At 42.0% G+C, this 26,480-nt stretch overlaps 1 long non-coding RNA gene across 1 annotated transcript; it reads right to left on the bottom strand.

The window, feature by feature from the left end:
* Positions 1-19,715: 19,715 nt before the first annotated feature.
* Positions 19,716-26,477, bottom strand: LOC132890107 (uncharacterized). Its single transcript, XR_009655158.1, has 2 exons — positions 26,366-26,477; positions 19,716-19,790 (listed from the first exon to the last, which is right to left on the bottom strand). It is a non-coding gene; the product is annotated as an uncharacterized LOC132890107 (long non-coding RNA).
* Between the last annotated feature and the right edge of the window lie 3 nt (positions 26,478-26,480).

Genomic DNA, 26,480 nt, shown 5'->3' with positions numbered 1-26,480 from the left:
TTTTTATTCTATTGGCAGATAATTTTACTCTTTTTGTAGAAATAAATGCTTAAATTAGCAAACAGAAAATAGACTATTAGTATCTGCCAATAAACAAGACTGTTTCATGCTTGAAACTATTAAAATGCATTTTCTATTTAGTTTACAAATTATATTTAATCTGTAGTTTTCACTGTTATATTATATTTATTTATTTATTTATTTATTTATTATATATTAAATCAATTAATAACAGTGGCTTTTTATACAATCTCAAATGAACAGAATCTTTAAATGCCATTTTCTAAATTTTCACATTTGGAGGTAACCAAATTTTAAAATACTCTTAACTTGTCTTAGATTTGTGCAAAAGAGAAACATATTAAAGTTAAATTTAAGAATGCTATACAGTGGTGCTTGAAAGTTTGTGAACCCTTTAGAATTTTCTATATTTCTGCATAAATATGACCTAAAACATCATCAGATTTTCACACAAGTCCTAAAAGTAGATAAAAAGAACCCAGTTAAACAAATGAGACAAAAATATTATACTTGGTCATTTATTTATTGGGGAAAATGATCCAATATTACATATCTGTGAGTGGCAAAAGTATGTGAACCTTTGCTTTCAGTATCTGGTGTGATCCCCTTGTGCAGCAATAACTGCAACTAAATGTTTCCAGTAACTGTTGATCAGTCCTGCACACTGGCTTGGAGGAATTTTAGCCCATTCCTCCATACAGAACATCTTCAACTCTGGGATGTTGGTGGGTTTCCTCACATGAACTGCTCGCTTCAGGTCCTTCCACAACATTTCCACTGGATTAAGGTCAGGACTTTGAGTTGGCCATTCCAAAACATTAACTTTATTCTTCTTTGACCATTCTTTGGTAGAACAACTCATGTGCTTAGGGTTGTTGTCTTGCTGCATGACACACCTTCTCTTGAGATTCAGTTCATGGACAGATGTCCTGACATTTTCCTTTAGAATTTGCTGGTATAATTCAGAATTAATTGTTCCATCAATGATGGCAAGCCATCCTGGCCCAGATGCAGCAAAACAGGCCCAAACCATGATACTACCACCACCATGTTTCACAGATGGGATAACTGCTGGAATGTGTACAAATGCTGGAATGCAGCATTTTGCTTTCTCCAAACATAACACTTCTCATTCAAACCAAAAAGTTCTATTTTGGTCTCATCCATCCACAAAACATTTTTCCAATAGCCTTCTGGCTTGTCCATGTGATCATTAGCAAACAGCAGACAAGCAGTAATGTTCTTTTTGGAGAGCAGTGGCTTTCTCCTTGCAACCCTGCCATGCACACCATTGTTGTTCAATGTTCTCCTGATGGTGGACTCATGAACATTAACATTAGCCAATGTGAGAGAGGCCTTCAGTTGCTTAGAAGTTACCCTGGGGTCCTTTGTGACCTTGCCGACTATTACACGCCTTGCTCTTGGAGTGATCTTTGTTGGTCGACCACTCCTGGGGAGGGTAACAATGGTCTTGAATTTCCTTCATTTGTACACAATCTGTCTGACTGTGGATTGGTGGAGTCCAAACTCTTTAGAGATGGTTTTGTAACCTTTTCCAGCCTGATGAGCATCAATAACTCTTTTTCTGAGGTCCTCAGAAATTTCCTTTGTTCGTGCCAATACACTTCCACAAACGTGTTGTGAAGCTTAGACATTGATAGATCCCTGTTTTATTTTAAATAAAACAGGTGCCCACTACACCTGATTGTCATCCCATTGATTGAAAACACCTGCCTCTAATTTCACCTTCAAATTAACTGCTAATCCTAGAGGTTCACATACTTTTGCCACTCACAGATATGTAATATTGGATCGTTTTCCTCAATAAATAAATTACCAAGTATAATATTTTTGTCTCATTTGTTTAACTGGGTTCTCTTTATCTACTTTTAGGACTTGTGTGAAAATCTGATGATGTTTTCTGATGATGTCATATTTATGCAGAAATATAGAAAATTCTAAAGGGTTCACAAACTTTCAAGCACCACTGTATAATAAGAACTGTTAAGATCTCACCATATTAAAGGCTTTCCCAGGCTGCTATACGTTTGATTTAGTAATTAGTTTATTTATAATGCATTTGTAACATAGTCTAGAATGAATAAATGCTTTACATTAATGCCTCACCCCGTGAAAATGGTCATGTGTGCATAATTATGAAGAATTGTTACTCAGCTGGAACCATTTTGTGTGAGCTTCCTGTTTAACCACATACTAGTAATGGATCAGTGTTGTTCCTTATCTCTGATGGGTATCGTGAGTTTTTCTTTTTCTTCTAAGAAAGACAGGGAAACTCCCTTGCCTATAAAGCAGAAAATCTGTTCAGTTGGATTTCTTTGTAATGACTAAGCAATGGAGATGCCCTGCATCAGTGTGGTAATTTCTAAATCTTTTTAACTGTAGTTGCTATTGTCACAAAACAAACCATCATAAGTGCATTTTATTAAAGTTCATAACATAAAATAGTGATTGAATTCATGTAATAATTTCAATCAAATAGAACAAAAGACAATTTATTTTCATAAATCAGAATAATAAGTGTGGGTCAAAAAAGGAAAACAGAAACTAGGTTGCACATTAAAATAGTGTCAGAAGAGGGAAGCAAATGCAGTTATTAGTTTTATTAATAAAGGTGGCAAGCAAATCTAGCATGGTACTCAGTAAGTATGCTGATAAAAGCTAGCATCAACAAAGGAGATTTCTGAGGACCTCAGAAAAAGCGTTATTGATGCTCATCAGCTAACAGTTCACCTAATACAATAAAACCACAGCAGAAAATAAGTCTTTCATTCAATTATTTGACTGATAAGTGGTAGTGCCATTACAGTAGCATACCTCCTGTTGGGAAGAGGTTTTTCTGTTTTTATTCGACCAACAAGTTAAAACTGTTGATTGGTCTTTTGTGCCTCTTTTCATTTTAAATGCCAGCTTGCTACCACTCACTCCAGCTTGTGAGAAGGTGCAGGGAGAAAAGAATTGGTTGTGTGTCACCAAGTCTTGCTACTTACACTAAGTTGGTAAAACAAGCCATTTATCATATTTTAAAACAGTTAATATTTTTTCATTCATCATGATGATTTGATTATTTGGGGGGTTGTTTTGGCCAGTTTGTATTATTGGAGGGGGGTTCATCCCCCCAGTAACTTAAGCCCATGTACATTAGATAAAAAAAACCCAAAACATTATTTTCTTTTACTACTTTTCTGTTGAAGTCCGCCAATCTATGAATGAATCCATTTTCTAACATTTAGCAACACAGCACAAAAAACGGAGTGCACCTGTATTGTGGCTGAACATGAAAAATGGCAACAAGCGTTTAGATTAACAAAAACATCCATCCATCCATCCATCCATCCATCCATCCATTTTCTACCACTTGTCTGGGTCACGGGGGTAGCAGCCTAAGCAGAGTAGCCCAGACTTCCAGGGGAATACCAAGGCGTTCCCAGGCCAGCCGAGAGATGTAATCTCTCCAGCGTGTCCTGGGTCTGCCCCTGGTCTTCTCCTGGTGGGGCATGCCCAGAGAACCTCCCCTGGGAGGCGTCCAGTGGGCATCCTAACAAGGTGCCCAAACCATCTCAACTAACTCCTTTTGATGTGGAGGAAGCGGGGTTCTACTCTGAGTCTCTCCTGAATGACAAAACTTCTCATCCTGTCTCTAAGGGAGAGCATTAGATTTAAAACAAACAAACAAACAAACATAAAATATTTTTCCCTCCTGAGTGGTGCCACAGAAAAGCGTTTACCCTATCATCCAGAGATCACTACTTTGGATCTCAGTGACCAAGCTCAAGTGAGCAAAATTGGCCTGTGCTCTCAGGAAGGGAGGGGTGGCATAGTGTCAATTCTTTGTCAATTACAGCAATGCAAACCAGTCATAGCCATCTGTGAGCTCATGCATATGGAATTGGGTGGATAGCACTTTCCTCTGAGTGTGTTAAACCACCCCCTAACGTTGCATGTGTGTGTTTTCAACAACAGAGACAAGATGAAAGGTGGTGGAGTTAGCATCTACATCAAGGATTCATTAAACTTTAAAAGAAGATCTGATATCGAAAAAAGATATCCAATAATGGAGCCTCAATGGTTTGAGATAGAAGGCAGGAACAAACACAGTAAAGTTCTCCTTGGAACAGTCTACTGGTCTGATACTGTGTAGCTGTTTGCAGATTGGCTGGACAACTTTGCGTCATTACTTAGTGACCTCGTCATCTCATGGGATGGAATGCTTCTTCTTACTGGTGATTTTAACGTCACTTGCTCCTCCCTGACAAACCAGCTACAGTGAAATATATGGACATATTAACTACTTTAAACTTAAAACAACTTGTTAGCACAGCAACCCACACTACCTTACATTCTGCTACGTTAATGGATCATATTATCACCAACAGGCCAAAGCACATCATTCATTCTGGAGTACCTCCTTGTCTACTGATAAGAGACCGTGATGCTCATTATGTATGCGTCAATGTTCAAGTCACTCATTTTATGCTCAGGTACAAGTTAATTTGTCATGAATATCATTTCAACAAACAGGTGTTCATCAGAGACTTTGGGGAATTTCCTTTGAACTTGATACATTCAACCGATGATCCCGATATGCAAGTCGAGTTACTCAACTCACTCATTCGTGAATGTTTGGATCGACATGCTCCACTTAAGTGCACTAAAGTTACTCGTCCACCTGCACCCTGGAGGAAGAACCTTAACATACCACGTCTCCAAGAAAGCTGTCGGTCTGTCCGTGAAAGGGCACATGAGAAAAAGAGTGAGCCTGCTTGGAATAAGTATAAAGACGCTTGGAACAAATTAAAATCTCAGAAAATGAAGCAAAGCGTGAGTTCTATCACAAGGCTCTATCGTCCTGTAAGCCAAAGGAGGTGTGGAGAGTTATTCATAGAATTCTTCATCCTAGTCCCCAACCTGTTTTGGGTGTTCCTCAGGGTTCGATTTTCAGTCCCATTTTGTTCAATCTTTATGTTAATGATCTCTCAGATGAGCTTGACTCAGTTTTGTCTCACCAATATGCTGACAATGACACTTAATCACATGCTAAGCCAGATGACATGAAAGACTATGAGGAGTGATTAAACATGCTCTTGGTCAGCTGTCATCTTGGTCTCATGGCAACAATCTTGCCTTAAACCCACAGAAAACCAAGTATATTCTGCTGTCTACTCAACAAGTTGCATGTGCTCACCAGCTTGATGACTACCAAGCCAACCTCTCTGTTAATGGACTAGCTTGAATGGATTACCACAGCTTATCTCCTTGGAACTGAGATCTATCAAAATTTGCAGTGGACTGGTGATATCAACTCAAAAATCTCAAATTGCTATGAGACATTAGCTGTTCTTAGAAAACTTAACTTTGCTCCATTTCACATAAGGAAACAGTTAATCGAATCTCTTATCTTGTCTAAAATAGATTTTAATGATTCGGTATCTTATCCCATGCCTTATTATCTTGTTAAGCATTTACATTACATGCATTTAGCAGATGCTCTTCTCCAGAGCAATGCACAACATACCCAGAGCAGCCTAGGGAGCAGTTGGGGGTTAGGTGCCTTGCTCAAGGGTACAACCCCGATTCCAAAAAAGTTGGGACAAAGTACAAATTGTAAATAAAAATGGAATGCAATAATTTACAAATCTCAAAAACTGATATTGTATTCACAATAGAACATAAACAACATATCAAATGTCGAAAGTGAGACATTTTGAAATTTCATGCCAAATATTGGCTCATTTGAAATTTCATGACAGCAACACATCTCAAAAAAGTTGGGACAGGGGCAATAAGAGGCTGAAAAAGTTAAAGGTACAAAAAAGGAACAGCTGGAGGACCAAATTGCAACTCATTAGGTCAATTGGCAATAGGTCATTAACATGACTGGGTATAAAAAGATCATCTTGGAGTGGCAGCGGCTCTCAGAAGTAAAGATGGGAAGAGGATCACCAATCCCCCTAATTCTGTGCCGACAAATAGTGGAGCAATATCAGAAAGGAGTTTGACAGTGTAAAATTGCAAAGAGTTTGAACATATCATCATCTACAGTGCATAATATCATCAAAAGATTCAGAGAATCTTGAAGAATCTCTGTGCGTAAGGGTCAAGGCCGGAAAACCATACTGGGTGCCCATGATCTTCGGGCCCTTAGACGGCACTGCATCACATACAGGCATGCTTCTGTATTGGAAATCACAAAATGGGCTCAGGAATATTTCCAGAGAACATTATCTGTGAACACAATTCACCGTGCCATCCGCCGTTGCCAGCTAAAACTCTATAGTTCAAAGAAGAAGCCATATCTAAACATGATCCAGAAGCGCAGACGTCTTCTCTGGGCCAAGGCTCATTTAAAATGGACTGTGGCAAAGTGGAAAACTGTTCTGTGGTCAGACGAATCAAAATTTGAAGTTCTTTATGGAAATCAGGGACGCCGTGTCATTCAGACTAAAGAGGAGAAGGATGAACCAAGTTGTTATCAGCGCTCAGTTCAGAAGCCTGCATCTCTGATGGTATGGAGTTGCATTAGTGCGTGTGGCATGGGCAGCTTGCACATCTGGAAAGACACCATCAATGCTGAAAGGTATATCCAGGTTCTAGAGCAACATATGCTCCCATCCAGACGACGTCTCTTTCAGGGAAGACCTTGCATTTTCCAACATGACAATGCCAAACCACATACTGCATCAATTACAGCATCATGGCTGCGTAGAAGAAGGGTCCGGGTACTGAACTGGCCAGCCTGCAGTCCAGATCTTTCACCCATAGAAAACATTTGGCGCATCATAAAATGGAAGATACGACAAAAAAGACCTAAGACAGTTGAGCAACTAGAATCCTACATTAGACAAGAATGGGTTAACATTCCTATCCCTAAACTTGAGCAACTTGTCTCCTCAGTCCCCAGACGTTTACAGACTGTTGTAAAGAGAAAAGGGGATGTCTCACAGTGGTAAACATGGCCTTGTCCCAACTTTTTTGAGATGTGTTGTTGTCATGAAATTTAAAATCACCTAATTTTTCTCTTTAAATGATACATTTTCTCAGTTTAAACATTTGATATGTCATCTATGTCCTATTCTGAATAAAATATGGCATTTTGAAACTTCCACATCATTGCATTCCATTTTTATTTACAATTTGTCCCAACTTTTTTGGAATCAGGGTTGTACTTCAGCCATTCCTGCTGGTCCAGGGAATCAAACTAGTGACCTTTTGGTCCCAAAGCTGCTTCTCTAACCTTTAGGCCATGACTTTCCTTGCACCTGCAGCTGGCTGCTGCAAGTTTTGTAACTAGGCATTATATTTCACAAACATCTGATATCCTTAAAGTGCATATCACTGGTAAAATTCAGGAGCAAGATCAATGTAATTCTCCTATTTTATATTAAACTTTGGTCAAATATCTGTCACATTTTGCATTTTGTGCAATTTTTTTACCTTGTGCAATACCAGAAAAATTCAGTTGAAATCAAGCCATTTGAGGCGAATTGGTCCGCCTCTGAAAAAATTTGACATTTGGATTTCCTGGCAAACATTGACTTTTGTGATGTCACATGCGGGACACCTCCTTCTGAATCCTATGTCAGCGCTGGTTTGTTTATGAGAAAACGACCTGGTGGTTTTTTGCAAATTTCTTCAACGTTATCGCGTAATTATTAAAATGGTTAACAGATGTATCGTAGGAGGGTGTAGCAACACCAATCTTGATGGGATTAGTACTCATTGTTTTTCAAAAGACTGGACAATGAGAGAGAAATGGGAGCGCTTGGTCTACATAGGCTGTGTACTGAAACTGGGCAAGCTCGCGCAGCCTGCTGGTGCTTCCGCAGGTAACGTCACAAATCTGGCTTCAGACTCCCTTGGAATTTTTCCAGATGCATTTTGTTATTTTATTTTTTTCTGCTGTAGACAGATGGCCTTGTGCAAAATTACCCTTCTGGATGAGTGTGTAAAGGGAGATAGTTTCATATAAAAAAAAACCCCGAAATTGGTCCAGAATATGCACTTTAAACTAGGCTGACTCTCTATTGTGGAGCATAGAGAATTTCATTTGTGGAAGTTAGTATTTAAGGCATTGCATTCTAGTCATTAAGTTAGAACAACATGTATCAGCTCGGTCTCTCCACTCATCTAGTAAGCTTATGCTTAAAGTGCATATCCTGGACCAATTTCGTTTTTTTTTATATGAAAGTATGTCCCTTTACACACTCATCCAGAAGGGTAATTTTGCACAAGGTCATCTGTCTACAGCAGAAAAAAATAAAATAACAAAGCGCGTCTGGAAAAATCCCAAGGGAGTCTGGAGCCAGATTCGTGACGTTACCTGCGGAACCACCAGCAGGCTGAGAGAGCAGGCGCAGGCTGTGCAAGCTTTGCACAGTCTCATTGCACAGCCTGTGTAGAGGAAGTGCGAGCAGCCTGCGCGAGCTTTGCGCAGTCTCAGTGCACAGCCTGTGTAGAGGAAGCGCTCCCATTTCTCTCTCATTGTCCGGTCTTTTGGAAAGCGCTGAGTACTAATCCCATCATGATTGGTGTTGCTACACCCTCCTATGATACGTCTCTTAACCATTTAAATAATTACGTGATAACGTTGAAGAAATTTGCAGAAAACCACCAGGTCGTTTTCTCATTTCACAAACCAGCGCTGACGTAGGATTCAGAGGGAGGCGTCCCGCACGTGACGTCATGAAAATCAATGTTTGCCGGGAAATTCAAATAAGTTTTTTCCAGAGGCGGACCAATTCGCCTCAAATGGCTTGATTTCAACTGAATTTTTCTGGTATTGCGCAAGGTAAAAAAATTGCACAAAATGCAAAATGTGACAGATATTTGACCAAAGTTTAATATAAAATAGGAGAATTACATTGATCCTGCTCCTGAATTTACCCAAGATGTGCCCTTTAAGGTACTTTTAATATCAGGTACTTTTCAAGATAGTGCATCTAAGATATTTAATTCCCTTCCCAAAGATGTTAGAAACTGTACCAGTCTAAATGAACAATGTAATCTTGGTAAAAAAAAAATTTTCTCTAGCACACAACAGATGCTTATAGTTCTGTGCTGCATTACATGCTGTTATTATAATTATCATCAGATTTTTCGTTGCTGCATGTTGTTTTGTTTTTTAATTTGATTTCTCTTTTTTTGGATTAGTATACAGTATATGTATATATGTATCATTCTTATTATGAGCAGCAGTATGAAAAAACGCAGTTGGCTGGTGTCATGTGTCTTGGAGGAAGCATGTGATGACCTTCACCCTCCCTGGTTGGTAGCTGTTGTGTGATAGGGGAGACCTATCTGATGGGTGGGAATTAGCCACATCTAACTTAGGAAGAAAACTGGGTAAAAATAAAAAAACAACACATATTTTGGTAGTTCCATGGAAATAAGAGTGGTGGTAATAATAATAATAATAATAATTTCAATTTAGGGGCGGCACGGTGGTGTAGTGGTTAGCGCTGTCGCCTCACAGCAAGAAGGTCCGGGTTTGAGCCCCGTGGCCGGCAAGGGCCTTTCTGTGCAGAGTTTGCATGTTATCCCTGTGTCTGCGTGGGTTTCCTCCGGGTGCTCCGGTTTCCCCCACAGTCCAAAGACATGCAGGTTAGGTTAACTGGCGACTCTAAATTGACCGTAGGTGTGAATGTGAGTGTGAATGGTTGTCTGTGTCTATGTGTCAGCCCTGTGATGACCTGGCGACTTGTCCAGGGTGTACCCCGCCTTTCGCCCGTAGTCACCTGGGATAGGCTCCAGCTTGCCTGCGACCCTGTAGAACAGGATAAAGCGTCTACAGATAATGAGATGAGATGAATTTCAATTTATACAGTGCCTTTCACAAACCCAAGGACGCTTTACACAGGAGTTACAAAAAAAAGAAGGCCACACTAGGAAGAGTAGTGTGAGGTAAAGAGGAAAGTTTTCAAGTTAGCTTTGAAGGAAGAGAGAGTGGAACCATCATGAAGTGATTGTGGTAATGAGTTCCAAAGTTTAGGAGCAGCAACACTGAATGATCTGCCACCCATAGATGCCAGTTTAAAACGTGGAACAGTCAGAAGTCCATAGACAGAAGATCTGAGGGAGCGGGAGGGACGGTACAAATGAATTAGCTCACAGAGATAGGAAGGGGCGAAACCATGAAGAGCTTTATAGGTTAAAAGCAAGATTTTGTATTTGATCCGAGAAATAACTGTCAACCAATGCAGTTGCTGTAAAATAGGAGTAATGTGAGCAGTGCGCTTGGTGAGTGTGAGGACTCTAGCTGCTGAGTTTTGGATGTACTGCAGGCGATTGAGCAATGTGGCAGGGAGACCATAAAAGAGAGAACTGCAATAGTCAAGATGAGAAAAGATAAATGCATTGACCAACATTTTGGCATCAGTTTTCAAGAGAAGAGGGCGGAGAAGTGCAATATTGCAGAGGTGAAAGAAAGCATTCTTAGTAATGAGTTTAAAATGGGGTTCAAACGTAAGGGTGGAGTCAAAGAAAACTCCAAGGTTTTTTATAACTTGGGAAGGACTAATAGACACACCATCAACATCAATCGTGAAATTGGAGAAGTTCAGAACCTGCCTTTTGGTACCTACTAATAGAACCTCTGTTTTGCTAGCATTAAGTTGATAACTTGGCATTTTGAAAGAAAACAGTGATTCCTAATGGTGGGTGGGTGTGAACTTGAAAATACAATCAAATTAACCATTAAAAGGGGTTATGCCCCAAATTAAAATATGGGTTAAGTTTGGCTCAAGTTGGTCATCAAGCCATGATTTCTGATCCGACCAAAAAATAAACGCAAACCGATGCAAACAGACTAACTCCACAATTCACTACAACATAGTTCATAGTCTTTTCATGTGTTTTTCAGTGATTATTTTCCCACATCTATTTTCTATGAATTTGCTTTACACAGACATTAATGAGAGCTTTTCAAACTGTGGTAATCAACTGTGGTTTTAATGATAATTAAAATTTGAAATGATAATACAAATCATTGGGAATTTTATCACAGTTTACCATCATGAAACTGGTAACCATTTCATCCATGCCTTCACCTACAGTGGGGCAAAAAAGTATTTAGTCAGCCACCAATTGTGCAAGTTCACCCACTTAAAAAGATGAGAGAGGCCTGTAATTTTCATCATAGGTACACTTCAACTATGAGAGACAGAATGGGGGGAAAGAATCCAGGAAATCACATTGTAGGATTTTTAATGAATTAATTGGTAAATTCCTTGGTAAAATAAGTATTTGGTCACCTACAAACAACCAAGATTTCTGGCTCTCACAGACCTGTAACAACTTCTTTAAGAGGCTCCTCTGTCCTCCACTCGTTACCTGTATTAATGGCACCTGTTTGAACTCGTTATCAGTATAAAAGACACCTGTCCACAACCTCAAACAGTCACACTCCAAACTCCACTATGGCCAAGACCAAAGAGCTGTCAAAGGACACCAGAAACAAACTTGTAAAACTGCACCAGGCTGGGAAGACTGAATCTGCAATAGGTAAGCAGCTTGGTGTGAAGAAATAAACTGTGGGAGCAATTATTAGAAAATGGAAGACAGACAAGACCACTGATAATCTCCCTCAATCTGGGGCTCCACGCAAGATCTCACCCCGTGGGGTCAAAATGATCACAAGAACAGTGAGCAAAAATCCCAGAACCACATGGGGGGACCTAGTGAATGACCTGCAGAGAGCTGGGACCAAAGTAACAAAGGCTACCATCAGTAACACACTATGCCGCCAGGGACTCAAATCCTGCAGTGCCAGATGTGTCCCCCTGCTTAAGCCAGTACATGTCCAGGCCCGTCTGAAGTTTGCTAGAGCGCATTTGGATGATCCAGAAGAGGGTTGGGAGAATGTCATATGGTCAGATGAAACCAAAATAGAACTTTTTGGTAAAAACTCAACTTGTCGTGTTTGGAGGAGAAAGAATGCTGAGTTGCATCCAAAGAACACCATACCTACTGTGGAGCATGGGGGTGGAAACATCATGCTTTGGGGCTGTTTTTCTGCAAAGGGACCAGGACGACTGATCCGTGTAAAGGAAAGAATGAATGGGGCCATGTATCGTGAGACTTTGAGTGAAAACCTCCTTCCATCAGCAAGGGCATTGAAGATGAAACGTGGCTGGGTCTTTCAGCATGACAATGATCCCAAACACACCACCCGGGCAACGAAGGAGTGGCTTCGTAAGAAGCATTTCAAGGTCCTGGAGTGGCCTAGCCAGTCTCCAGATCTCAACCCCATAGAAAATCTTTGGAGGGAGTTGAAAGTCCGTGTTGCCCAGTGACAGCCCCAAAACATCACTGCTCTAGAGGAGATCTGCATGGAGGAATGGGCCAAAATACCAGCAACAGTGTGTGAAAACCTTGTGAAGACTTACAGAAAACGTTTGACCTCTGTCATTGCCAACAAAGGGTATATAACAAAGTATTGAGATGAACTTTTGTTATTGACCAAATACTTATTTTCCACCATAATTTGCAAATAAATTCTTTAAAAATCAGACAATGTGATTTTTTGGATTTTTTTTTCTCATTTTGTCTCTCATAGTTGAAGTATACCTATGATGAAAATTACAGGCCTCTCTCATCTTTTTAAGTGGGAGAACTTGCCCAATTGGTGACTGACTAAATACTTTTTTGCCCCACTGTATGTGCAGCAGCTAAAGGAGTCCTGTTGCTAGTGGTTGATGGTGGAGGAGCAGGATGCAGAACAGATCATTGAGCTTGTGGTACTGGAGCAATTCGTTGTTTGCCTCCAAACAAGAATGGCAGAATGGGACCTTCTGCCACTGGTCCACATCCCTAGATTAAGCTGTGTAGCTGGCAGGGGATCACTTGGCAGCAGTCCATGTGCCTGGTGTTTTTAGTTTTTAGCTCTCTCACTTCTCTCCCCTTTTATCCCACACTTTCAGTTCCACAGAACCAAAGTTCTGAGGTCCTAAAACTGACACCCTGGACCAGGTTTCCACATCACTTTTCTTTCCCTGCCTTTCTAATGTCTCCCCATGCTTGCTCTCTCTCTCTCTCTCTCTCTACGAGGGATACCTTCTGGGGCAGGTGTGTTGACACTGTGGGGAAGCCAGACATTTCCAGTATCAGTTTTCCTGCATGGAGGTTTGAACTCTGATCCAGATCCCTGATGTGCCTCAGACCTCCCTGATTGAGCACAAACATACAGCATACCAGCGAGTATCCAAGGGAGTACACATCAGGCCTTGGAAAAACAGCCCAAAGAGCACTTTACAGAAAAATGTCAATGCAAGAACAAGGCTCAATTGCATGTCTGAATAATACTGGAATGCCTTTCAAACAGGCCAATCAAGGTGGAACTGGCAGTAGGCTATATGCCACAAAATAAAACTACACTCACTGGCCACTTTAATAGGAACTTGTTTGTGATTCTAAGGGCGTATTCACACCTACGTTGTTTGGTCCGGACCAAACGACCAAACGAACCAAATTTCCCTTGGTCCGGACCTTTTGGGTTGGTCTGAATACAAACCACCGAACTCTGGTCCGGACCAAACAAGCGGACCCAGACCGAGCTGCAAGGTCGGACTCGGTCCGGACCAAAGGAACCCTGGTGCAGACCTTTTGGAGGTGTGAAAGCAGACCAGACCTAATCCAACAGTTTTGCTTTTTTGTACCTCGGGAGCTTCCATCGTTTGTCGAGCATTATGGGAAACAGAGTCTTGACACTCCACCGCAAAGTGCAAACACTGTTTCGGTTGTCAAGGGAACCTTACAACTAGCCTGGGCCCGCCCATCCTAAGCGTGACGCAACACGAGGGCCTGTTGCGAGCTTAGTCTGGCCAGGCAAGCTATCTACAGCTCTTCCAAGCTCCCGAAAAATCGGGAACCAATCAACTTTGAGTATCTCCAACGGCCCTGGGTAGAGGCGTGTTCAAGGCACTGACGTAGTAGGACTGCGACCGGAAGCCATAGATTGTTTACAGAATCTATGCCGGAAGCGCTTCATTCACGCTTCCGCATCTATTATGCATAGATGCTGTATTGAAAGCATTCAACAGGAAGTTCTCATTGAAAACGGAGCAAAGAGCAGCCCTGGAGGTATTTATTGAAAGGAAGGACGTTTTCGCCTTGCTCCCGACCGGCTTCGGTAAGAGTTTAATCTACCAGTTAGCCCCGTCGCGTCGCATATGTCAGAGGAAAGAGTGATGTGATTGGTTTAAGCTTCATCACAGCCTTTTCTGGCTTCGACCAGTAGCAAACTGAGGCATTTCAGGGAGGCGGGTCAACCACGGGCTCTGGGAAACGGTTGGGCTTAATATCTTGGCCAGACCAATAGCTCAGAGAGCTTTGAAGTCGCGTTAGCCAGGCTACCTTACAACAGTCGTTCAGTCATTCAGACCAGTGGTAGGCTAGACTACAGAGTACAAAAAATGAGTAGGGGGCAAACGTGGGCCAAGGAAGAAATGCGTACCCTTGTGGATATACGGGCAGATGTCCACATATCTGAGCTTTTGGAGAGAACACACAAAAATGCCGACGTGTTTGCTGTATTCAGTGAGAAAATGAAGGAGAAGGGGTTCACGCGCTCCCCAGAACAATGTCGGCTAAAAGTGAAGAAACAAACTCTGTCAGACCTACATTAAAATCAGGGACATTCTTTCAAAAAGTGGCAGTACTAGTGACTTGCGTGAAAAGCCAGAACTGTCACAACATGATGTGCGCTCATCAGCGCTATCCTCCGTGACTACTTTTGAACTTAACGCTTTGTGTGCGTGCCGTCTCTGACCAATAGCTAAATGACCTCAGGGCACGTGGCTTTGTTGACAGATTTTGGTCCGCTTACTAAAATGTACAGTGTGAAAGCGCACCGCACCAAAATGAAAAAATAAAAAAAACATTTGGTTCAGACCAAAGCAAGTGAACTATCGAACTATCCTGGTCTGAATACACCCTAAGATTCCTGTTTTTGGCTGGCAGGAGTGGAACCTAATGTGGTCTGCTGTTGCAGAAGATGCTTTTCTGCTCACCACAGTTGTAAAGAGTGATTATATGAGTTGCTATACATCCTTCCTAAGAGCTCAAACCAACCTAGCCATTTTCCTCGCACAGAATTGTCACTCACTCAATGTTTTTCCCCCCTCACTGTTCTGTGTAAACTCCAGAGACTGTTGTGTGTGAAAATCCCAAGAGATCAGCAGTTTCTGAAATACTCAAACCAGTCCATCCAGCACTATCACTCATACCACAGTGAAAGTCACAGAGATCACAATTTTTCCCATTCTGATGTTTGAAGTGAACATTAACTGAAGCTCTTGATTTGTATCTGCATGACTTTATGCATTGTGTTGCTGTCAAGGGATTGGCTGATTAGATAACTGCATAAAACAGCAGGTGTATGGGTGTATCTAATAAAGTGGTTGGTGAGTGTACTGTATATCAATGTAAAAGAAGTTGGTCTTCCTAAAAATAATACAGATATTAATTGCCTCAAAATATCAATAATACAAAATAGTACAATATAATAATATACATTGTATAATATAACATTGTATAATATAACTAAATAATATTGGCTGGTGCTGAGTGGTATATCAGATATATTCTATTCAGCTAGTATGATACTGAATGAGTCAAAGACGAGTTGTTATTATTATACACATTCCTTTCGGGTGTTCAACGCTTCTTTCTCTTTCAAAATTCTCTCAAAACCTTCCGTATTTAATGAAGCAAACCTGGCAGCCATGTTTGTTAATAAATTGTCACAGTTGCTTGCTAGTGTGGAAGTTTTACATCTCCGACGTATGACGTCATGTTGTCTTGACAACCATGCAATGTAGTAAACCATATTCAACGGTCATTCTCTACTGGGTAGAGTAATGTAATACACGTAGGATAAGCGATATGCTAACAATATTGCTTGGTATCAAACCAAATGAATGAAACCTGCTAGAAGGGAATAGAAAACAAGTTTTTATTCCATTGAAAATGTCCTGTATGCTGCAAAAAATTGAAAACTGAATTTGAGGAGAAAATTACTTAATACTAGTGAAATTATCTTGCTGCATGGACAGATATTTTTACGTGATAAAACATCTTAGAATAAGTTGGTTGCAATCTAGAACTAGGTTTAATAATCTCAGTCATGGTGTCTTGTATTCTTCTAATAGGAAATGCTAGATCGTTTCAACTATTTTCAAGATATTTTCACTTGCTAAGATTTCATTTTTTTGCAATGCATGTCCTGTATGTATAATAGTGCATGTATAATAAAATAATACAGTAGACTGGCCTTCCTAACATCATTAGGTAATGACACACTTAAAAGTTTTTCATGTTTTAATGGAATATGAATTTAACATTTACATTTCAAAGGAGGCATGTATTTCAAAGGAGGCATAGAAGCAGGAGGAGGACGCATATGTGGATCAAACTTTAATAGAAAATCTTAAAACATAAACAAAACAGATGAGGATCAAGAATAGGATCAATCACAGGAACAATATCCAGCATGGACATGAAACCAAAAGTAACATTTGATGCAAGACAAAATCATAACAAAAACAGAGGATTAAATAAACAAAGAAGTCAAAGTCCCAACTAAAAACAGATGCATGTAATAGACATGTGATCCTGTCTGAGGGCTGCTGGAATATGGAGTCTGATGCGAGTAGCTAGATGTGCTCTCTGGAATTTTCAAGCCAGAACTCTTGCGAGGTGCAGCTTCTCAGGGCTAGCGTGACAATGAACTGCATTTAATGAGTGTAGGAGATTTTTCTTTTTTCTTTCATGCTAGTCAAGAATAGAGAATAGTCAAGAATTTTTTATACAATCAGTAAGCTTGTGTGGAATGGTCCTCACAAAGTTTGAGGAGAAGGAGACCATTGAGTCAAGGATGAACAGGTACAAGTAGGGGTGGTGATACTGCCAGAATTATGTCTGTTAGTTTAATGTTATAATTTATTGCACTTATGCAGTTTTTAGAATAAATAGTGTGGCAGCGGGGATGTGGTCGAGCTTTGGCTGTGAACAGCGAGGAAGCAGGTTGTACCAACGGGTAACATGATGAGGTGCACCTATGTCAAATTACTGACTGTCTATTAACCTGTGTCTCTGTGTCTTTCAGACAGTCAGGAATGAGAGAGAGAGCAGCATCACCCCACATGTGTGCACGTTTATGTGTTGAGCTGTCACTGAAAAGTGTGCTCAATAAAAGAACTCATCTGTTCTGAAGCCTGTTTCCAGTTCCTCTGTTTCCCCATAAGTCCATGAGTTGTTAAAATAGATACAGTAACTCAGTTTTTGTAGAAGACATATACAGTGGGGCAAAAAAGTATTTAGTCAGCCACAATTGTGCAAGTTCTCCCACTTAAAAAGATGAGAGAGGCCTGTAATTTTCATCATAGGTACACTTCAACTATGAGAGACAGAATGGGGGGAAAGAATCCAGGAAATCACATTGTAGGATTTTTAATGAATTAATTGGTAAATTCCTCGGTAAAATAAGTATTTGGTCACCTACAAACAACCAAGATTTCTGGCTCTCACAGACCTGTAACAACTTCTTTAAGAGGCTCCTCTGTCCTCCACTTGTTACCTGTATTAATGGCACCTGTTTGAACTCGTTATCAGTATAAAAGACACCTGTCCACAACCTCAAACAGTCACACTCCAAACTCCACTATGGCCAAGACCAAAGAGCTGTCAAAGGACACCAGAAACAAACTTGTAAAACTGCACCAGGCTGGGAAGACTGAATCTGCAATAGGTAAGCAGCTTGGTGTGAAGAAATCAACTGTGGGAGCAATTATTAGAAAATGGAAGACATACAAGACCACTGATAATCTCCCTCGATTTGGGGCTCCACGCAAGATCTCACCCCGTGGGGTCAAAATGATCACAAAAACGGTGAGCAAAAATCCCAGAACCACACGGGGGGACCTAGTGAATGACCTGCAGAGAGCTGGGACCAAAGTAACAAAGGCTACCATCAGTAACACACTACGCCGCCAGGGACTCAAATCCTGCAGTGCCAGACGTGTCCCCCTGCTTAAGCCAGTACATGTCCAGGCCCGTCTGAAGTTTGCTAGAGAGCATTTGGATGATCCAGAAGAGGATTGGGAGAATGTCATATGGTCAGATGAAACCAAAATAGAACTTTTTGGTAAAAACTCAACTTGTCGTGTTTGAAGGAGAAAGAATGCTGAGTTGCATCCAAAGAACACCATACCTACTTTGAAGCATGGGGGTGGAAACATCATGCTTTGGGGCTGTTTTTCTGCAAAGGGACCAGGACGACTGATCCGTGTAAAGGAAAGAATGAATGGGGCCATGTATCGTGAGATTTTGAGTGAAAACCTCCTTCCATCAGCAAGGGCATTGAAGATGAAACGTGGCTGGGTCTTTCAGCATGGCAATAATCCCAAACATACCACCCAGGCAATGAAGGAGTGGCTTCGTAAGAAGCATTTCAAGGTCCTGGAGTGGCCTAGCCAGTCTCCAGATCTCCACCCCATAGAAAAACTTTGGAGGGAGTTGAAAGTCCGTGTTGCCCAGCGACAGCCCCAAAACATCACTGCTCTAGAGGAGATCTGCATGGAGGAATGGGCCAAAATACCAGCAACAGTGTGTGAAAACCTTGTGAAGACTTACAGAAAATGTTTGACCTCTGTCATTGCCAACAAAGGGTATATAACAAAGTATTGAGATAAACTTTTGTTATTGACCAAATACTTATTTTCCACCATAATTTGCAAATAAATTCTTTAAAAATCAGACAATGTGATTTTCTGGATTTTTTTTTCTCATTTTGTCTCTCATAGTTGAGGTATACCTATGATGAAAATTACAGGCCTCTCTCATCTTTTTAAGTGGGAGAACTTGCACAATTGGTGACTGACTAAATACTTTTTTGCCCCACTGAAGTTACCCCAATTTTCATTCATTTTGGTCCCCACTGATAAGACTCTTTTTCCTAATTTTATTCCATGAATGTTGGAGACCTCAATTCATTTGCATGCATGTGCTGCTGCTTGATCAACAGTAAGCATATCTTTCACAGTTTAGCAGTGCTCCTTACATTTCACAAAGGCTTCTGGTAGTTGGAAATATATAGATTCCATGGCTGCAATCTTTGTTGAATCTGACAGACTAGGTTAAAACTAGAATAGACTTTTCTCTCCAACTTCACAAACATACTAGTTTCCATTTTTCTGTGTTGTCAATGTTTTGCAGGCCTGTTAGTCTATTTATAGAAACGCTTCCTCTTTCTTGGCTGAGGTTTTCGTACACACAGGCACAGATGATTCACTCCTTTTTCTGACACATATACCAGAATCTCTCTGGGTGAAAGATGCTTTTGATATTGGGGTAATGAAAAATGCTGCACTGCTGATTGTTGTACGAAAATCTGATTACAGACCCTATAGGGCTGATCTGAGATTATTGACTCCTTGCTGCAGAAAGGAGCCATTTCACTTAGTCAACATTCACCTGTATTGAGTTCATTGTTCATGGTAAAAAAAAAATAGCCTCAATGAGGCTGTAGCTCATATCAGCCACTGTTGTTGTGTGCGAGTTTGAAATCCAATCAATCCTGTGTGTATGGTTTTATTAAACTAACTACATTAATTTAATAACTCCCACCGTACAGGGTGTTCTTAACTGATGAAACAGTGTCACACTCAAGCTCGGACATCCGATTACTGTCTTCCACATGTTTATTTTTCCATAAGCAGACATCTGAACAGTAACTGTGCCGTTCGCCAGGTAATCAACTGAAATGACACAAAATGAACAAAGCCACAATATTAATGACACGGACATATTATCTACTGTACAATCCGCATACATTAACATAACTATAATATTCAACATAAATTGTAATCACATTGTATACATCTCTTAACTCACCAGCTCAGCTTCACCAGTCAAAACAATGGCATATTTTCAAAAGAAGATCCGGCAGGTTACTACATCAGCCCCAAATAACCTACAGGGGGGATTGCTACCACAAGAGGTCACTATGAAATTAAACAAATGTGGGATAACTTCACACCTCCCACTTGGGCTACTTGTCCCTTACCAAGTAGGCTACAATAACTACAACCCCGATTCCAAAAAAGTTGGGACAAAGTACAAATTGTAAATAAAAATGGAATGCAATAATTTACAAATCTCAAAAACTGATATCATATTCACAATAGAACATAGACAACATATCAAATGTTGAAAGTGAGACATTTTGGAGTTTCATGCCAAATATTGGCTCATTTGAAATTTCATGACAGCAACACATCTCAAAAAAGTTGGGACAGGGGCAATAAGAGGCTGGAAAAGTTAAAGGTACAAAAAAGGAACAGCTGGAGGACCAAATTGCAACTCATTAGGTCAATTGGCAATAGGTCATCAACATGACTGGGTATAAAAAGAGCATCGTGGAGTGGCAGCGGCTCTCAGAAGTAAAGATGGGAAGAGGATCACCAATCCCCCTAATTCTGCACCGACAAATAGTGGAGCAATATCAGAAAGGAGTTCGACAGTCTAAAATTGCAAAGAGTTTGAACATATCATCATCTACAGTGCATAATAACATCAAAAGATTCAGATAATCTGGAAGAATCTCTGCGTAAGGGTCAAGGCCGGAAAACCATACTGGGTGCCCGTGATCTTCGGGCCCTTAGACGGCACTGCATCACATACAGGCATGCTTCTGTATTGGAAATCACAAAATGGGTTCAGGAATATTTCCAGAGAACATTATCTGTGAACACAATTCACTGTGCCATCCACCGTTGCCAGCTAAAACTCTATAGTTCAAAGAAGAAGCTGTATCTAAACACGATCCAGAAGCACAGACGTCTTCTCTGGGCCAAGGCTCATTTAAAATGGACTGTGGCAAAATGGAAAACTGTTCTGTGGTCAGACAAATGAAAATTTGAAGTTCTTTATGGAAATCAGGGACACCATGTCATTCGGACTAAAGAGGAGAAGGACGACCCAAGTTGTTATCAGCGCTCAGTTCAGAAGCCTGCATCTCTGATGGTATGGGGTTGCATTAGTGCGTGTGGCATGGGCAGCTTACACATCTGGAAAGACACCATCAATGCTGAAAGGTATATCCAGGTTCTAGAGCAACATATGCTCCCATCCAGACGACGTCTCTTTCAGGGAAGACCTTGCATTTTCCAACGTGACAATTCCAAACCACATACTGCATCAATTACAGCATCATGGCTGCGTAGAAGAAGGGTCCGGGTACTGAACCGGCCAGCCTGCAGTCCAGATCTTTCACCCATAGAAAACATTTGGCGCATCATAAAACAGAAGATACGACAAAAAAGACCTAAGACAGTTGAGCAGCTAGAATCCTACATTAGACAAGAATGGGTTAACATTCCTATCCCTAAACTTGAGCAACTTGTCTCCTCAGTCCCCAGACGTTTACAGACTGTTGTAAAGAGAAAAGGGGATGTCTCACAGTGGTAAACATGGCCTTGTCCCAACTTTTTTGAGATGTGTTGTTGTCATGAAATTTAAAATCACCTAATTTTTCTCTTTAAATGATAAATGTTTAAACTGTGAAAATGTGATATGTCATCTATGTTCTATTCTGAATAAAATATTGAATTTTGAAACTTCCACATCCTTGCATTCCATTTTTATTTACAATTTGTACTTTGTCCCAACTTTTTTGGACTCGGGGTTGTATTATTAATACAACAATGTAATACACAGAATATGCAAAACCTCTCGGGTGACAAAATAAAGAAACCGCAGATAACTGTTCAGTAAAACAGATTCAGTGTAAGTCCCATATTCAAGTGTCCACAATTCTAGCACCTCTTAGGTATCCAGGGGAGCAAGCGAAACCCCCTCCTGCTCCTCTACGGGCAGTAACACCACCAGCCTCCTGACATCCCTGCGTAAGATCGTGGAAGGACACGGCTCCTTGTCCTTCCTTGCTTGGGACAGGCCGATGGGGCGGCTATGACAAATCCTCACTTGGACGTCTCGGACAACACCCTTATCATCTGGACACAGCTTCTTCAGCATGTCCATTCTGAAATATCTTTTCCATGAATGTGACAAACTGTTTTCTCATTTCAGGCTTTCTTTTGAAAGAACGCTGCAGTGAGTTGAGGCGTTCCAGTGCTTGTGCGCGATTGTCAGGCAGCTGTGACCGGTGAGCTCTGAAAGGCAGGGGAGCCACCCAGTTGTTCCTCTCGTCCTTGTAGACTTCATGATGCCCAGAAACTGCAAGTCCTCAATGGATGGGGCCTCTGTTTCATCATCCTTGGTTGTTTGAAACACATCATTGTCTGAGGTGTTCTGTATTCCTTTTGTGTGACTGTATCCATGCAGGAGAGAGTGTGAGATGGGTTCAGTGTCACAGTATCTCTCCTTCACCGTGTAGCTGTTTGGGCATGGCTGAAAGAGAGAAGGGCATCTGTTTCTCAGCACATTGGTGTAGTAGGAATGGACAAGGAGCGGCTTATGCATGTCCCCAATGCACACATCCCCCACAATCACCCAACCCAGGTCCAGCTTCTGGGCATAGCGTGCATTGTGTGGGCTGTTCACCTGTCATCGCACTTTGTGGGCTCTGATAATGTCTTGACCCAACAAGAGTAAGATGGGAACTTGTGGATCAAGATCTGGGATGTGCTTTGACAGGTGTTTTAAGTGGGTGTGGCTGGAGGCAACCTCAGGTGTGGGAATTTCTGTCCGATTGTTCGGGATTTCGTTACATTCGATCAGCGGTGGTAGTGAGAGTGCAATGCTGCCATCTACAGGTTCTACTATGAAGCCGCGTACTTGTCTGCCTTCAGTCTCTATCGTTCCTGCACGTTTTCAGGGAGTATGGTGAGGGACGTCTTAAGATGTTGAAAACACTGAACTCAGATCGCGCAAGCGATCGGTTACTTTGGTCATCTAATATGGCATACATACAGACTGCCGCATCAGAGTGAGTGTCTGGGTACACCTTTACAAGGCATATTTTCGAATAGGAGCGTCCTGAGATGTCTTTTCCACACACCTTGGTGCATGAAGCTGAGATAGCAGCCTCCCCGCAACCCTCCGGTGCAGGGTCTGCCGAGCTGTTGGCTTTCAGTGCTGAGCCGGGGTGTAGCGCTGCAACATGCATGTTGCTTCCACACTCTGTGCAGCTTACCTCGTCATTACAGTTCTTTGCCAAGTGTATGACTTTGCAGCACACTCTATGTTTCTTTAAGAGTGCCTTTCTTTCCTCTATAGACTTATCTCTAAACCCACGGCATTTGTGTAGGGGGTGGGGTTTGTTGTGCAGGAGACAATGTTTTGCTGGGTCCTCTCTGCTAGTGGACATACTTGCAGATGGGGAATCAGCGGGTGTGTGTGGGTCATTAGGAGACACCCCAGTCTTGAAAACAGCTACTGCCCTCTGACTCTCTAACTTTAGCGCCGGCTTGATATGACCATGATGTTCATTGTTGGGTTCAGCCAGCGTAAAGCCGGGGCCATTGTGCATTCTCGCCTGTTGGCACACAAAGTTCACAAAGAAGCTAAATGGGGGGTAGGGAGTCCTATGTTGTTCCTTATAGTTGAACCCTTGCGTGAACCACTTTTCCTGCAGGTAGAATAGCAGTTTCTGCACGATAGGGTTAACCCCGTGCGGTGTGTCTAGATAGCCAAGGCCAAACAGGTCCCCATCAGCTTTGGCAGCCTGTACTTCCATCAGTAAGTCCCCCAGTTCTCTTAGTTTGCGCCCATCTTTGTTCTGTACCTTGGGGAAGCTCTCAAGCCTCTTGAACAAGGAGCTTTCGATGACCTCTGGTGCTCCATAGTACTCATAGAGCCGATCCCACACAGCCCTGAGTCCATATTCTGGATGATTCACATGAACAGTCCTCATGCGCCTAGCATGTTCGGCTGAGTCCTTGTCTAACCATTTCACAAGAAGATCAAGCTGCTCACTAGCTGGTAGGTTAAGGTCTCTGATAGAGTTCATGAAGGATGCTTTCCAAGCTCTAAAGCATTCAGGGCGGTCATTGAACTGCATAAGCCCAGTGGAGATAAGCTCAAGCCGGGCCATGAATCTGACAAAGTCTGACATTCCTCTGTTTTCATTAAACTTAGCATGCACAGGGCTTCTCTGCTGGTAAGCAGCGCTAGGTAGTGAGTGGGGATTGTCTAATGGCTTGTTATATGCAGTGTTACCATAGCCATTTCCTAAAGGCTGATGCACCATCTCAGGGTGGGGTGTCATTGTAGGCACGCAGTCAGTTTGCTGGAATTGTGGCTCACACTGTTCTTGCACTAGGGCTATAGGCAGAGTTGTGGTTTGGGCGTGCTGTGTGTAGTGCAGTGCACAGTTCTGCTGAGGGAGTAATTTATTTACAGTGTGGTAAGAAACAACAGTGTGTGTATATTCAGAAGTCTGCATGTCTGGAATGCTAGCAGGAGCACTCTGTATGTGCACGGCTGAAGTGTATTTAGCAACTCCTTCAAAATAGTCTTTGGTGTGTGCTTTCGAGTCATCAGTTGGCACATCAATGTCACTGAAATCCTGCTCAAATTCCTGTTGCGCTGCTGCCTCTAATGGCCCTTTTCCACTACCCTTTTTCAGCTTGCTTCAGCTCACTTCAGCTCACTTCAGCCCAACACGGCTCGCATTTCGACTACCTCAGAGCAGCACGACTCAGCTCGCTTCAGCCCTGCTTAGCACCCAAAACTCGCACGGTTTTGGAGTATCAAATCAAATCAAATCAAGTTTATTTGTACAGCGCTTTTAACAATAAACATTGTCGCAAAGCAGCTTTACAGAATTTGAACAACTTAAAACATGAGCTAATTTTATCCCTAATCTATCCCCAATGAGCAAGCCTGTGGCGACGGTGGCAAGGAAAAACTCCCTCAGACGACATGAGGAAGAAACCTCGAGAGGAACCAGACTCAAAAGGGAACCCATCCTCATTTGGGCAACAACAGACAGCCTGACTATAATATTAACAGTTTTAACAGGTATAACCCTCAACTGTCCTCATGGGGCCGTCCTTCACAGGAGTGGGGCAATAAAACTCCGACCAGACACAGGGCACCAGGATGGATCAAGCAGGTCCGAGGGGCAGAAGAGGCCAGCATCTCAATCCCAGGATCAACATGTAAGTAGGGCTGAAGCGAGCCAAACCGAGCCGAGTGGGGCTAGGGGCGTGAGGAGACACTCCCCTGTGCACTGATTGGTGAGGAGGAGTGTCCTCACACACCCACACACGCCCTGCGAGCACGCTGGGATCCGTAAACACCGTAAACCCGGAAGAAGAATAATTACGAATTACGAGAATTTCTGAAGCCTTATGCGCCTTGCCTCATCTATATGCTCTTGCCAGTATCTGTTGGCGTTGTCGGTGACAACAAGCCACAGCACCAAGACCAGCAACACTAACGACTCCATGTCCTCCATGTTTATTGTTTACTATCCAGGTCGTGAGACTACCGCTTAAAAGATCACTGATGTCACTGTTTGCGCCGCCTAACGACATCATGTGACGTCCACCCACTTTCGCTAACTCCACCCAATGTGTCCACCCACTTCCAGCCAGCACGGTTCAGCGCGGTTGTAGTCGAAATGCAACTCCAACAGCCCCACTCAGCTCGACTCAGCCCAACTCAGCTGCGTTGGTAGTGGAAAAGCGGCATAAGACTTCTACTTCGGCTGCCGTAGCTGCAGCTCGTTTATCAAGGCAAACTTTATCCAGCTTCATTTCCAAACGCTTATTTTCTAACTCTAATTCTGCTTGTTTCAATTTCAGTTCATTCTCTTTTGCAGCAAATGCTGCTTCAGTTTTTGCCACCTCTGCTTCTGCCCGTGCTTGAGCAGCAGCTATTTTGCTAGTGGAGGAGCTTGAAGACTTTTTAGATGAACAAGATGCACTGGATCTGGTTTTAATGGATCCTGTGGTCGAAGCCTTTGCCGACATCTTGACATCGATCTTGCCATGCTCACTTGAGAAGATAATCCGGCTGCGGTGATTCTGTTGGGTGCGTTGCTCCCACAGTGTTGTTCTATCCTCCAGGCACAAAGATTAGCCCGCCAGAAGATGTCGTTTTACTGTACTGTTCTGCCCCAACGCCTTGCCAGGGTCAACAGCTAGTTAATCCCTCTCCATCAAACCACACAGACGACAGGTTCCAATTCACTCTTTATGGTCGCTGAAGTAGGGTAAAACTAAGAAATAAATACAATCCATTCAGAATGCGATTTAACAGAGCTAGTTAAGGCCAGGTTAGCTTAGCCAGAATGTAACGTAACATACAGTCTTGTACTGAAAGGTTAACTAAGTCATTCATAAGCATTTAATAAATTACAAACCTAACAACGATGCCTTCAAAAACAACCTTGAAGCTCAGGAAAACAGGACAAACTTGTAACTTGTGGCTTGTAACGTTAGAACTGTTGAGCAAGAGTGGAGCACCATGCTCCGTTT

The sequence above is a fragment of the Neoarius graeffei genome, chromosome 8 (genome assembly GCF_027579695.1).
Source record: "Neoarius graeffei isolate fNeoGra1 chromosome 8, fNeoGra1.pri, whole genome shotgun sequence".
Classification (NCBI taxonomy): Eukaryota; Metazoa; Chordata; class Actinopteri; order Siluriformes; family Ariidae; genus Neoarius; species Neoarius graeffei.
Note: the sequence above shows the minus strand (reverse complement) of the source record. Positions and strands in the feature narration are given on the sequence as shown.